Here is a 10,922-nt window from a genome sequence, read left to right as displayed (position 1 = left end):
TTCATAAGTGAAACTAACACCATACATGATCAATAACATGTAAAATCAACATATACAAAATAGTAACTTTATAAGATCATAAAAACATAAGAACGACCTCCTAAGGCATCCCTCAAGGCTAACTAGTGCAAGGCATAGGTAGAGCCCCATACCCCTACCTAGGCTAAGTCAAACCTCTTAACTCACCCTAGTTAGTGTTTACTTATTCACTTCATTTTACTTTCAGGAACACTTACCTTAACGTACATAGACCACAAGATCTAAGTGTGGAATTCGGTGTTGTAAAACCTTACACCGATGGAAGGGTGTCTACCGACCAAAGTAGAACGAAACATGAACATAGCATCAAGGGTGATCCAGTAGCTAGTATTCCTATGGTGGCAACATAGTTTATGAAGCTTGGGGGCTGTCATGGAAACATCACTCTATCTCCTTTTTGGACTATAAGGCTATCCACCCCGTGAGAACAACAGTAAAAAGTATATTACCTCATTGTGAAGGCCTAATCCGTCACCTACATGTTCGCTCGGTGCTAAGCTAGAGTCCCTTTTTAATCGTATTTAAACCATTATTAATCATCATAGTTGAATTTAGGTCATAGGGTCTATCACTTATATAATAATAATCATAGCTCAATAGGAATTGCATGAGTATTGTCCTTTCATTACATTTCAAACATGTGAAGTTAGCATATTAACAAAATCACATTGTGATAAGGCACATATGTATATCATCACAATCCTTTGAAAATTTCATCTTAGCCAAGAACTCACAAGTCATAATTCAAGATATTCCAATTCAACAACATACCAACCCTAATCAATCTTATCATAAGGTATAATTTATTTAAACTTGATCACTAAACACAAGTATTCATAATTGAAGTAAAGGATTGAGATCTCAAGACTTACCCCAATCTCCTTCACAATCCATCATCAAGGTTTTACAATCAATCATCTAATTCAACGCTATAATGGGTGTAATATCATCACACAATAATAATTAACACAATAATAAAGTCAATTGCATCATCACTATCCCAATTAACTTCAATTCACTGCCTAGGGTTTGGCGGAAATGGGTTCACGATGAATTCTTCAACAAAGAAATCCAATACGAATAATACATTACCCTAGGCAATTCATGAATGAATTATAATAGATAAAACAAGTCTAAAATTTCCATAAACTCACAAGCAAGATCCCAGATTTCGTGAATTGGGGAAAAGACATGATCTACGTGAAATTCCATCAAATTATATGAATTACCCAACAATCTACACTTAATTATTCATAGGCAATCAGTATTAATCGTAATCTACCATCAATTTTAAATTTAGAAAAAAAATTATTAGAATAGAAAAACCCATTGGAATTGGGTGTTTTAGAATTCAACTTTGAGAGGACCTCTTGGGGAAAGGAATCCCAAGAGTGAAGAACCTTTACCTTAATGAACATTAATCCACGAAAGTAGAGAGAGGTGAGTGCTTTTGGTTTTTGATTTGGGAATTTGATTTGAGTGAGTGAATGTTAGGACAAAATGATTTAAAATCAATATATAGACCTCCCATGGAAAACGCGAAAGACCACTCACTTAAGTTGACCCTCTAATAAAGTCAAACTTGAATTCCAAATTTCAGATTTTCATCGGGGAATAAGTTTGCAATGCGTAGCTTCTCCCCATGATTTTCTAGATTTTTTTTGAGACAGTGAAGTCTTTAACCTGCCTTGACGCAGATTTATATTTTTCCACAGGAAATCCAAAGCTTCGATGCGGACTTGTTTCTCCTCTGTGTAATTTGGATGCTGCCTTGGTAGCGAGCCAAGCCAAGTTTGGGGTCCTTTGATGGAATCCTAGGACGACCCTTGGGGGTTCGAACCTTGATGTTTTCCCTCTATTTAGTAGGTTTTACCTTTTTAAAGTTATTTTACAAGTTTTAGACCTCATACAACACCTCTAAACCTTACTGAAACTTAAGGACATTTCACTACTTAAATTAGACTAGCTTACGGACGTCATGGACGTTTCTTGATGTCTTGAATCCAAAACATCCTAAATGATTTTTTAACATTATTTTTGGCCTTATAAAAGTGTTACTAATATGGATAAACATTTGAGGATGTAGTTAAGGTCATAGACTATTGGAGCGTTACATTATCCCTCCTTAGGAACATTCTTCCCCGAATTACACTAAAATCTTTTGGAAGTAAGGGATAGACTCAAGACTAGCGCCCTAACAAACAACATTCATATTATGAGTCATAGCTCATTTGAGTAATTCACAACTTTATTCAACACTTATCAATAACATTACACATACCAACTCAAGTCACCACACATAAAAGTTCAACATTTCATAATACATTATGAGGAAGTACCTTCTCAACATCAACATGAGCACAAACATGCGTTAAAGAGACACCATGCTATTCTACTCAAGACAATATCTAAAGACAAAAAATCTCAACAAGACAAAACAAATACTTCACATATGTGCAAGTCAACACAAAAAGCCTCTTTTATGAGAACTTATTTTGACACTTAACTTTACCAAAATATGCACATACTTGAAAAAAATAAAAAATTTAACTTAATCATTATAGTCATTATTAATAGGAACAACTTAACTCAATTATAAAATAGATGAGGATAGCAGGACTTCATGTCGGCCTCGTTCTTCCAGGTTGCTCCCTCAACTAGGTACTTTCTCCATAACACTTTTACGGAGGACACCTCTTTTTTCCTTAACCTCTACACTTGACGATCATGGTTTTCTACCCAAACCTCTTAATAGGAGAGGTTCTCTTTCACGCCAAGACCTTCAATAGGAAGAATAGACTCGGGGTTACCAATGCACTTCTTAAGCATGGATACATGGAAAACCGACTGAACTGAAGATAGTTAACTAGGGATTTTTATCTCATATGCAACCTTGCAGATTCTTTGCAAAATTTCATAAGGACCCACATAACGAGGACTCAATGTTCCCTTCTTTCCAAATCTCACCACTCCTTTCATGGGTGAAATTTTCAAATACACCTTATCACGTTCTTCAAATTCAAGGTCTCTTCTCCTATGATCAGCATATGACTTTTGCCGACTACAGGCAGTTTGCAAATGCTTATTTATAATATATACTTTCTATAAGGTCTTATACATCAAGTTGGTAACAAGAATTGAAGACTCACTCACTTCAAACCATTCATTATGGGATTTACACCTCGTACCATACAAAGATTCAAAAGGAGCCATAGATATGGATGAATGGAAACTATCATTATATGAGAACTCCACCAAAGAAAAGTGCTCATCCCAACTTACCTTGATGTCAATGATACAATCTGTAATCATATCTTCAATAGTTTGAATGGTACATTCCACTTGACCATCCGTTTGGGGATGAAAAGCGGTGCTTAACTTCATTTGAGTACCCAAACCTCTTTGAAATGAACTCTGAAACCTAGATGTGAATGGAGAACCTCTATCTGATATAAAGGACAAAGGAACCCTATGAAGACTAACTATCTTGTCAATATAAATTCTTGCATAAACTTCCACCAAATAAGTCGATTAAACGGGATAAACTGAGCAGACTTCGTCAATTTATCGACGACCACCCATATAGAATCATATTGTTTTTTAGTCTGAGCAACCCAACTAATAATTTATGTTAACATCTTCCCACTTCCAAGTAGGAACTACGATTTCATGTAGTAAGCCACCCGACTTTTGGTGCTCAGCTTCACTTGTTGGAAATCTGGACACTTTGCAACAAATTCCGCAATGTCCCTTTTAAGACATCCCACCAAAAACTTCTCTAACATCATGACACATCTTAGTACAAATCAAATTAATAGAGTAACGGGCTCCATGAGCTTCTTCAAGAATCCGATTTCTCAAATCATCGACATTGGGCAAAATTATCTCCCTTGATACCTAAAAACACTATCCCCCCTTAGGAGAATGACTCATTCATCTTTTCAAGAACCGATTCTTTCAAATCTATCAATAATGGATCAAGTTGTTTCTTAGACTTCACCACAACCAAAAAATATGAGTTGGAGTTACGATGTACCACAACACCACCATTAGGAAAATCTTCCAATCTAACATCCAAACAAGCCAACCTATGAACATCTTTAACTAGGTTTCGCTTGGCTACTTCAACATGGGACACACTTCCCATGGACAACGCCTTAGAGCGTCCGCTACCACATTAGCCTTGCAGGGGTGATAGAGAACAATCATGTCGTAGTCTTTTCAACAACTCTAACCATTTTCCTTGCCGGAGATTCAACTCTTTTTGAGTAAATATGTATTGAAGACTTTTCTGGTCCATATACACATTAATATGAACCCCATAGAGATAATGTGTCCATATTTTCAGGGCAAATACCACGCCCACTAACTCAAGGTCATATGTTGAATAATTTGTCTCATGAATCTCGAGTTGTGTAGAAGCATAGGCTATAACTTTGCCATGTTGAATAAGAACACACCCCAACCAAACTCGATATGCATCCCAATAAACAACAAAGCCCTTAGTATCCTCCGTTAAAGTCACACCGGAGCGGAGGTAAGCCTATCCTTCAAAATTGGAAGCTTCTATCATATTCGTCCGACCACTAAAATTTTATATTCTTTTGGGTCAAGGTCTTCAAAGGGGAAGCAATGGATGCAAACTCGTCGACAAACCTTCTATAGTAACCGACTAGGACTAAGAAACTCCTCATATCCATAGGAGCCAAAGGTCTATCCCAATTTTCACCACTTCGGTCTTTCTCGGATAAAACTCAACACCCTCACTAGAGAAAATATGACAAAGAAATGCTACCGACCTCAACCAAAATTCACACTTTCTATATTTGGCAAAGAATTGACACTCCTTCCAAATTTGCAAAAACAAAAAACTCAAAGGCCTCATATGATCACCCTCACTCTTCGAATACACCAATATATCATCAACAAAGACAATAACGAATGCATCAATATAATTTTGGAACAACCTATTCATGTGATCCATAAACTCCGATGGGGAATTAGTCAATCCAAACGACATGAATACGAACTCATAATGACTATATCTAGTTCGAAAAGCTATCTTTGAAATATCATCACCTCTAACCCTAAGTTTGTGATTTTTCTATCTCAAGTCAATTTTTGATAAGTAATTTGCACCTTGGAATTGATCAAATAAATCATCAATTTGATTGAGAGGATACTTTTTCTTGATTGAGACATTGTTGAGTTTTTGATAATCGATACAAATCCAAAGGGACCCATCCTTCTTCTTCACAAACAATATTGGAGCATCCCATGGAGAAATACTAGGCCGAATGAACCCTTGTCTAGTAAATCTTTGAGTTTAGCCTTCAAATCTTTAAATTAATCCAAAGTCATACGATAAGGAGGAACTAAAATGGAATTTGTATCCGGTAATAAGATGATACCAAAATGGATTTCTCATTCTGGACGAATACCAGCAAGATTATTATGGAAGACTTTTGAAATTCTCTTATTACGGGGACCAACTCAATGGAATCTGGGAGTCTAATTATTTGACTCTTACTATATGGTATGAACACCCTTCAAAGATCATCTTACAAGCCTTTTGAAAAGAAATGATACGACCTCTAGGAATAGAATTTCCCTCCTTCCATTCTAAGACGAGTTCATTAGGAAAGTTATATTTCATCACCCTTGTTTTACAATCTATGGAAGCGAAACAAGCATGCAACCAATCCATCCCCAAAATTACATCAAAACAAACCATATCAAATTCTACTTATTCAACATAAGTAACTATGTTGGGAAACATTATAGGACAATTTCTATATACTCTCTTAGAACCAATCGACTCATCCAGCAGGGTAGACACAATAAAAGGTTCATTGAAGATATCGAGAAAATGTCAAATTTTTTATCTACTAAAGGAGTAACGAATGACAAAGTAGCACCACGATCAAGTAAAGCATACACATGAATAGAAAAAACTTTTAACAAACCCGTCACAACATAGGGCAAAGTCTCTTGCTCAACCCTCGAGAAGAGTGCATAAAAGTTATTCTTCTTTTGAGGATCCACATTGGAACAACATGCTTGTGTTTTCCCACTACCTTTGTTTTAATCCTTCAAATTTGGGAAATCCTTCACCTTGTGGAAAATCATACCACAAATAAAGTAATTGTCAGTCCGAATGAGGCAATCACCATTATGGTTCTTGTCACACTCTGCACAAGTTGGCTTTTTGGTTGGTGAACTAGTACCCCTTCACCTTTTAGACTTAGGGTTAGACACCCTATCATCATGAGCCTCCGGGAACATGGAAGGAACTTTATTAGAAAGCCTCTTTTTGAACCTAGGCTTGTCTTGGATATCAAGACTACCCTTTGAAGAACCACCCTTAAATGACTTTGCCCTATTGGCATCTGTACTCTTCCTCTTAACCTTTGTCTCCTCCACTTGTTAAGAAAGAAGCGTGAGACGAGAAATGTTCATATTCTCATGTATCATAGCCGAAAGACATCCTTCTTTTAAGTCATTGAACACTTCCATCACAAAGCGGCTCATCTCATCCCTTGGGCCAAAAACTAAGAAAGTAGCAAACTTGGAAAACTTAGTAAATTACAAAGAGTAGTCAATCACATTCATACCTCCTTGAAAAATTTAATGAATCTCTGAACCTTAGCTTCCTTCTTTTCCCTTGGAAAGAACCTATCAAGATAGTCCTTCTTGAAAATCTCCTACGTAACCGGACCACCCCTTAAAGGCATATTGTTTCTCTATTGGACGTACCATGTTTGGGCCACGTCCTTGAGTTGGTCTGTGGCTAACTTGAGCTTCTCACTAGTAGTAAACCCCATAGTATAGAGGATCTTGTAGACTTCATCAATAAACTCTTGGGGGTCTTCCTCCACTTTGGACCCATATAAATTAGGGGGATTCATCATTGTAAAATCCCTCAAACGGGAGGCCATTGTGCTAACATGTTTGTTTACTTGGGGTACAATCACCGGATTAGCTTGGGCAGTCATGGACTAAACTTGAGTAATTACAGCTTGTGCTTGTAATAATGTCTTGGGCCATTTAAAGAAAATTTGCCCATATATCCTCGCCCGTCACGGCTGTAGGATTGGCCATTGCTTGATCATCATTAACAACTTTTTCAAGAGGAAGATATTGATTGCCATGGGGAGGAACTCCCGTATTAGTAATATCTTCATCAAGTCTTCTTGCGGCTGCCCTTCAAGTACTCTTACCTATAACCACAATACAATGTTTAGGTGAAAGCACAAATAAAGTCGACTCTAGAGGCACGACATTGAATTATAAAGAAAATGAGAATTTTCTATGCATAATATAGCTTCTCACTCGTAAGTGTGGCGTGCTGTACAATTATGAATAAGAACTACATAATCGTGGTTCAATGAGACATAAATCCTACGAAAATTCAAGCTCATCCTCTAATAAAAAGTTTGTCACATCCAGGAGCACCCCTAGGTGTAAACAACCTCGTCATCTTTATCTAGGACTAAGACTAGTCTCTTAGCTTACATCATTACATTCATAGGTTAAAAATGCACAAAATTTAAATATTGTGATTATTTCTACATTGAGGTTTACATAGACCTCTTGCGTACAGATTAAATATATTTAGGGAGTGCACTTAGACTCTTTACAATAGGAAGGACTACATAGGCTACTACTTTTATTTCACATTCATAGTCTCATAGGAAGTCTATAATATGTCTCATATTAGAACCAGCTAAAACGTATACAACAGTAGGACTTAACCCATACTTCATTACAACAAAGAGCCTCATGTATGCTTATATAACAATCTTCTCCAAATAAAAAGGAAACAACTAGAAGTCATATAACTAGAACAACATCAATAGCTTGATAGTGGCATTATCCTCGGAAAATAAGGACCTACTTAACACTTGAGCATATCCAAGTAGTCTACAAAGGCCTTCTATAACATCAAAGTCCGGCCCTTACATTTTATAGTAAACATAAAACATAAGTTTGTACACACTTATACATAGTATGAGTATATGTACATAAAAATTTTTAAATCATGTTAAAGAGGACATTTATTCAAACCTATTAATTTACTTTTAAAAGCCTCATGCACATACAAGAACCCATATAAATGAACACATAATTGTTATGTTTAGGCCATATACAACACAAGGCAAACATCATCAAGTATAATCAAGTCAACATATATAAGAAATCATAACATCGTAATAGAATCAAGACCCTTACCCATATACCATTATTTAGTCTACAAGAGTGATGATTAAGTAAAGACCCATAACCCTACTAAATCAAGTAAACCAAACAGAGGACTATAAGCAATGCCTAATTTCACATAACAAAGCATCAAGAGCAATCCTCCTCATACTTTTGCAATATAAACCAACAACATGTTCATAATAGAAATTAACACCATATAGGATAAATTTCATTTCAAGTCAACGTATGAATAATAGTCACATTATAAGATCATAAAAACATAAGAACAACCTCCTAAGGCTTCCCTCATTGAAAACTAGTTCAAGGCATAGCTAGAGTCCCATACCCCTACCTAGGCTGAGTCAAACCTCTTGAGTCATCCTAGCTAGTGTTTATTTCTTTACTTCTTCTTTTTCTTTTTGAACACTTTCCGTAACCAACATAGACCACAAGATCTAAGTGTGGAATTCACTGTTATAAAACTGTACACCGATTAAAGGTGGTCTACCGGGCAAAGTAGAACAAAAAATGAACATAATATGTAGGTGGATCCATTCGCTAGTATTCCTATGTTTGTTACATAGTTTATGGATCTTGGGGGCTGTCATGGAAACCTCATTCTATTCCCTTTCTGTACTATGAGGGTATCCACCCCTTCAGAACCATAGTGCACCTTACATTCCCTCCTTGGGAAGGCGCCACCCTCACCTATAAGTTCACTCAGTGTGAGGATAGAATATTTACATAATCACATTATGATAAACCCACATAGGCTTATCATTACCATCCATAAATCATTTCATCTAAGACAACAACTCACAAGTCATAACTCAAGATATTCAAATTCAACATCATAGAAACCCTAATCAATATTATCATAAGGAATACTTCAATAAAACATCATCACTAAACGCAAGTAGTCATAATTGACGTAAAGGTTTGAGATCACAAGACTTACTCAATCTCCTTCAGAAGCCATCATCAAGGTTTTACCAATAACTATCCAATTTAACCCAATAATGGGTGTAATATCATCACACAATAGTAATTAGCACAATAATAAAGTCAATTGCATCATCGCTATCCCAATTGACTACAATTCATAACTATGGTTTGGGGGAAAGGGTTTATAATGAATTCTTCAAGAAATAGATCCAATCCCAACAATACATTACCCTATGAAATCCACGAATGAATTAGAATAGATAAAAAAAAGTCTAATAATCAATACATTCTTCAATTTCCATCAACTCACGAGCAACATCCATGATTTGGCGAATTGGGAACGGACATGATCTACATGAAATTACATCAATTACAAAACAATCTAAACTTAAGTAGTCATATTAATTCACAAGTAATCATAATCAACCATCAATTTTTGAAGTTTAGAAGAAAACTCATCAGAATACAAAAACCCTTGGAATTGGGTGTTTTAGAAATCAACTTTGAGAGGAACTCTTGGGGAATGGAATCTCAATAGTGAAGAACCCATACCTTAATGACAATTAATCAACTAAATTCCAATAAAATCCTAGCGAAATTGGACTTCTTCAAACTTTTTTCTTCCTTCAATGGAGGTTGAATAGAGAGAGAAAGTAGAGAGATATTAGAGCTTTTGTGTTTTGATTTGGGGATTTATTTGAGTGAGCGAATGTGAGGAAAATCTGATTTAAAATTAATTTATAGACCTCCCATGAAATACAAAAAATACCCCTCACTTAACTTGACCCTTTAATGAAGTCAGACTTGAATTCCAAATTTCAGATTTTTGTCAGAGAATAAGTCAACGAAGACACTCTCTTAAGATTTTCTAAATTAGTTTTTCATTCAGTGGAGTCTGGAACTTTCCTGCGACTCAGACTTGAAATTTTACCAAGGGCCATCCATGTAAGTGAAGCGGACTTGTTTTGTCCTAGGGTAACCCTTTGGGGTCCGTTTGTGGAACCCTAGGGATCCCATTGGGGGTTGGACCTGGAGGTTTTAACTCTATATACTAGGTTTTACCTATATAAAGTCATTTTACAAGTTTTAGACCTCATACAACACCTCTAAACCTTCCTGAAACCTAAAGATGTTTCACTAGTTAAATTAGACTAGCTTCCGGACGTCATGGATGTTTCTTGATGTATTGACTCCAAAACTTCCTAAATGGTTTATTATGATTATTTCAGGCCTTATGGAAGTTTTAATAACCTTATATCAAAATATGAGGCTCTACTTAAGGTCATAGACTTTTTTAGTGTTACATTGTCTTCTCTTAAACAAGTGAAGAGTTGAGTGTAAACAGGAGCAATGCTTCAAAAATTGGGAACAATAATGATGATATCATCAAATTGGACAATGTCAATAAATATCAATTGGGATTTTCGGGTGCTATTCTATTTCCTCTAACGGTAGGCAATTTTATGTGTTTCATGTACTAGAACTATGTTGCCGTAGTTGCAAATGGAGGTTCTCTTTGGTGTTCTTGCGACTGGAGATCCTCATGACCACATACAAAACATTGTAGATGTGTGTGGGTCATTTTTTTTCAAGAACATCACTCAAGTATCAGTTTGACTTCGCTTGTTTCCCGTTTCTCTAACACGACAGTCAACAAAGTGATTTGCCTACTCACAAAGAGAATCAAAAACTTCTTGGAAGTGTCATGACCCGCAAGTACACCTTAGAAGTTAGAG

The sequence above is a fragment of the Solanum lycopersicum genome, chromosome 9 (assembly GCF_036512215.1).
Source record: "Solanum lycopersicum chromosome 9, SLM_r2.1".
Taxonomy (NCBI): domain Eukaryota; kingdom Viridiplantae; phylum Streptophyta; class Magnoliopsida; order Solanales; family Solanaceae; genus Solanum; species Solanum lycopersicum.
This window is presented reverse-complemented; position numbering follows the sequence as displayed.